General features: G+C 47.1%; 1 long non-coding RNA gene across 1 annotated transcript; it reads left to right on the plus strand.

Annotated features, from left to right (window-relative positions):
- The first annotated feature begins 1,930 nt into the window (after positions 1-1,930).
- LOC116078177 lies at positions 1,931-3,282 on the plus strand. The gene is made up of 2 exons (XR_004113445.1): positions 1,931-1,977; positions 3,175-3,282. It is a non-coding gene; the product is annotated as an uncharacterized LOC116078177 (long non-coding RNA).
- The last annotated feature ends 1,939 nt before the right edge of the window (positions 3,283-5,221 follow it).

Genomic DNA, 5,221 nt, shown 5'->3' on the forward strand with positions numbered 1-5,221 from the left:
TCTCTCTCTCTCTCTCTCAAACACACACACACACACACACACACACACACACACACACACACACAAACCTATTACAGCTATTTTAAGCTTCACTGCATGTATTTGTGTACTGTATTACACAGGGGCATTTCATACAGTTACATATGCTATGTTGAGAACATGCCTTCATGATGTTGGTCCTATCTTCCTCTTACCTGGTTTTATTAAGAAAATGTTCATGTGAGAAAAATTCCCATCTCCAAGAAAGAAAGGTTAAGAACACAAGCTTTGGGTCAGGACAACAGAACTATCTCATGAGAAGGTCCTCCCTGGGACTCAGTTTCCCTATTTGCACGATGAACCAGATGATTTTCAAGCACCTCCCCCCCTTCCCAGTGTTTCACACTCAAGTCACTCCCCATGCTGGTACCACCATAAAAGACCATGATTTCACCTCCCTGTTTCCACTGAAGACAGGAACCTGTCTGTCTCTCTAGTGCCCAGTGCAGTGACAAGAATGAGGAATGCACAAAGGAAGTAGGAGTGTAGAGGACCAGTGTCAACAGTCCCTTCTCTGTCCTCCCCCTTAGCCTCCTATTAGCCAGGGCTGTCCCTCAGATGCCAGGTTCCTCACTTCTCCCTGCATCACCATGCCCACCTGTCCTCTTCGAGATGCTTTCAAGGCCAAGGACTCAACTCAGAAAGGACCAGCAGGATGGGCTCTTCCAGAAACCCCAAGCCCTTAGACCATCCTGGGCCCACTATTCACTATAGACTCTTCCAAGTGGGCTGCCAGACAGTCTCTGTAGGAGAAAGAGCAGAATGCACTGTGCTTGTGTGTGTCATGGGCCAGTGCACTTAGGAAAGTGGTAGAAACTTTAGCGAATAGAGCAGCAAATACTATGGCTTGTTTGTTTGTTTTTCTTTTTCTTTCTTTTTTTCTTTTTTCTTTTTTTCTTTTTTTTGTTTTTTTGTTTTTTTTCGAGACAGGGTTTCTCTGTGTAGCCTTGGCTGTCCTGGAACTCACTCTGTAGACCAGGCTGGCCTGGAACTCAGAAATCTGCCTGCCTCTGCCTCCCAAGTGCTGGGATTAAAGGCGTGCACCACCACCGCCCCACTGATATTATAGCTTTTACACCCTGGCCCTGCTTCCTGTTCACTTTCTGCTTCCTGACAGTGGATGCTATGTAACCAGATGCCTCCTTCTGCTGCTGCCATGCCTCCCACTATGACAACCCTTGTGTCACTAGTGGGAAACTGAGTTGCATTAAGCCAAAGCAACTCCTTCCTCCCTGAATTTGCTTCTGGTCAGGTGCTCTGCCACAGTCACTGATATATGCCAGTCACTGTGGCTTTGTAGAATTTTGAAATTAAGAAATTTGTGATGTCTAATTTTCCTCTTTTTCAAGCCTGTACTGACTTCTGAAATCCTTCAGATGTTGGCGAGACAGCCCTCTTGGCAGAATGCTCGTCTAGAATGTAACCAGGTGTGACGGCCCACACTTAGAACTTTACCTCAGAATGCTCGTCTAGAATGTAACCAGGTGTGATGGCCCACACTTAGAACTTTACCTTAGAATTCCAAAGGGACAGGAGGATCAAAGGCTCGAGGTCGTCCTTGGCTGCAGAGGGAGTTCGATCCTAGCTAATGATTATAATGTTGAACCAATTAGGATTGCTCAGTGGGTAAAGATGCCTGCCATCTGAGTTGTAGCCCCAGGACTCCTGCAGATTGTCCTCCAACTTCTACATATGTACTTGTCAGGGGTAGAATATGCTTGGCCCACTGAGTGGCACTATTAGGAGGTGTGGCCTTGTTGGAATAAGTGTGTCACTGTGGGCGTGGGCCTTAAGACTTTCGTCCTAGCTGCCTGAAAATGAGTATTCTGCTAGCAGCCTTCAGATGAAGAGGTAGAACTCTCAGCTCCTCCTGCACCATGCCTGCCTGGATGCTGCCATGCTCCTGCTTTGATGATAATGGACTGAACCTCTGAACCTGTAAGCCAGCCCCAATTACATGTTGTACTTTATTAGACTTGCCTTGGTCATGGTGTCTGTTCACAGCAGTAAAACCTTAACTAAGACAGCACTATAGCACATGGAGAGAAAGAGACAGAGACAGAGACAGAAACAGAGGGACAGAGAGAGAAGCAATAAGGAGAATAAAATAATAATAAAATTAGTATAAATTTTAGGGTGGCCTTTTCTATGTAAAGAAACACTTTTGGATGGTGTCTAATTTTCATTTCTATTTCTGTGACAAAAAAAAAACAATTTAGGGGGCTGGAGAGATGGCTCAGTGGTTAAGAGCACTGACTGCTCTTCCAGAGGTCCTGAGTTCAATTCCAAGCAACCATATGGTGGCTCACAACCATCTGTAATGAGATCTGATGCCCTCTTCTGGTGTGTCTGGAGACAGCTACAGTGTACTTATATATAATAAATAAATACATCTTTAAAAAAATTTTTAAGAGAGACAGGGATTATCCAGGTTATGGCTCCAGGTTATAATCTATCTTTGAAGGGAGTTAGGCAGAAGCTTGAAGCAGCTACAGTCACAGCCACAGTCAAGAGCAGAAGGATCGGATGCACGCACACCCACTGGTCAGCTCCACTCTTAAAAGAATGTAGTAGCACCATTATGCCTCTAAACATGGAGGCACTAGGGCTCGGAGACACACACACTAAGTCAGACTTTGAGCCAGACATTGAACCTAGGACACCTCAGGGTAGGTAGGTCCCCACTATAGAACAGCTGAGCCTGGCTTTGGCTTCTCTCTGGGCTGACTGCAAGCCAATAGCTCAAGGAATATCTAACCTCAGGAGTCCTGGAGTGGGTAGGGTCAAGAACTTGGGGGAGTTGAAGGAACAGAGAGGGACCTGGACAGCAGTGAGGGAGAGGGTCACATCATGCCCGTGTCCTAGGGTGAAAGGCCCTAAATCCAGCTGAGCTCTGGTCATCCTGTTTACACATTAGTGGATTCCGTGTCTGCACCTAAATCACTTGGGTGACTTTTACCAAGAAGCTTCCCAAAGCCTGGAGGGAGGCCCAAGGGGGAGGCAAGTGAATATGCCTGAGCCCATTCACGCATGGCTATGTCCAGCTCTGCCCCTACAGGGGTGGGTCACTCTACACTCACATCTGACCCTCATGACCTTTCCGCAGGCTTATAACACAGTTTAAACACTTTGCAGGAAAAAGCTGGGGCACTTTCAGGAACAGCCACCATCAGTCTAAAGTGAAAGCAGAAAAAAAACCTGATGACACCGTTGGTAAAGCGCCTTTCCTGCAAGAACAAGAGAGCCTGGGATCAGTCTCCAGAATCCTGTGTGCGTGCGTGTGCGTTCGTGTGCGTGTGTGTGCGTGTGTATGTGTGTGTGTGTCTGTGTGTGTGCGTGTGCATGTATGTGTGTGCATGTGTGTGTGTGTGTGTGTATGTGTGTGTGTCCATGTCCGCGCCTGGCTGAGGATGTCATGCATACTAAGCACAGACTCAACACTTAGCTACATCCCAAGCCTAAGGCTGCCATCTTTGTTCAAGTGAATGAAGAGCCAGCTCCTATGGACTGTAGGCTGTGAGCTGGGCATTAGTCTACCTGTTATTACACAGATAATCCTTAAACTTCCTAGCACACTTATGAGATAGGTAAGGTGGTCACTCCTGTTTTGCAGACCAGACCACTGGAGCTCCAAGCAGAAACTGACTTGATGAAAGCCAAGGCTATAAAAGTTAAAGGTGAGATTCAAATCCTGACGTGTCCGCAGTGCCCGCGCCATGAACTCATGATTTTGATTATTCCTGTACACAGCCTTCCTTCTTCCAATCAGGGCTCTTGTAGATGGCAAACACACACACTGAACATGGGCAGGAGAAGTCCAAGGCAGTGAGTAAGGTTGTGCTTAAGGGTGACCTTTGCCATTCAAAGGCCAAGATTCAAGTCGCAGTTCTGCCGCCCACTAGCTGCTAGTACAGATAAGGCACTTCAGTGCTCTCGTCTGTGACATGAGAGTTAGTGAATCAACAAAGACCAAGATTACAAAGCCTGAATTCTGGTGGTGAAGGGAGCACCTCTTTTTGTAGAACAGGTCCCCTCCTTAGGTATTTTGAGCAATAAATACTAGCGTAATGGTCAGTGTGTGTGTGTGTGTTTGTGTGTGTGTGTGTTTGTGTGTGTGTGTGTTTGTGTGTGTGTGTGTGTGTGTCTCTGTGTGTGTCTCTCTGTGTGTGTGTGTATGTGTGTGTGTCTGTGTGTGTGTCTTTGTGTGTGTGTCTGTGTGTGTCTGTGTGTGTGTCTGTGTGTGTGTCTGTGTGTGTGTCTCTCTGTGTGTGTCTCTGTGTGTGTGTCTGTGTGTGTGTCTCTGTGTGTGTATGTGTGTGTGTCTGTGTGTGTGTGTCTGTGTGTGTCTGTGTGTGTGTCTGTGTGTGTCTGTGTGTGTTTGTGTGTCTATGTGTGTCTGTGTGTGTCTCTGTGTGTGTGTCTCTGTGTGTGTGTCTGTGTGTGTGTGTCTGTGTGTGTGTCTCTGTGTGTGTCTGTGTGTGTGTCTGTGTGTGTGTGTGTCTGTGTGTGTCTTTGTGTGTGTGTCTGTGTGTGTCTGTGTGTCTATGTGTGTGTGTCTGTGTGTCTATGTGTGTGTTTGTGTGTCTGTGTGTGTCTGTGTGTGTGTCTGTGTGTGTGTGTGTATCTGTGTGTGTGTGTATGTGTATGTTGAGCCCAATACCAAGCAGACAGCTAAGCACTCCATCCACAGCAGCGTAGTGTTTCACACTGATCTGAAGGAGCTTGGGAGCTGATGGCAGAGATGCCGGCTCAACTTTACACAAGAAATCCAGTCGGGGAGATGGCTCAGTAAGAGTGCTTAGTATGCAAGCATGAGGACCTGAGTTCAAATTCCCAACAACCACAAAAGAGCCAGATGTATCCATTCCAAAGCACCACCCAAAGCAAATCCATGTGTGCCTGCAAACCTGGTGCAGACAGGAAAAGCCCCAGAGCTTGCTGGACACTACCCTAGTTCCAGGTTCAGTGAGAAACACGTCTCCTCAAGCCTCCACATGTGTGGACACAAAAAGATTCACACACACACACACACACGATAGGGTGAAGAATGGGAGAGGACCTCCCTAGCCATAGCCTTTTGACCTAGTTCACACACACACACACACACACACACACACACACACACATGATAGGGTGAAGAATGGAGAGGACCTCCCTAGCCATAGCCTTTTGACCTAGTTTA

The sequence above is a fragment of the Mastomys coucha genome, unplaced genomic scaffold, assembly GCF_008632895.1.
Source record: "Mastomys coucha isolate ucsf_1 unplaced genomic scaffold, UCSF_Mcou_1 pScaffold5, whole genome shotgun sequence".
Lineage (NCBI taxonomy): Eukaryota > Metazoa > Chordata > Mammalia > Rodentia > Muridae > Mastomys > Mastomys coucha.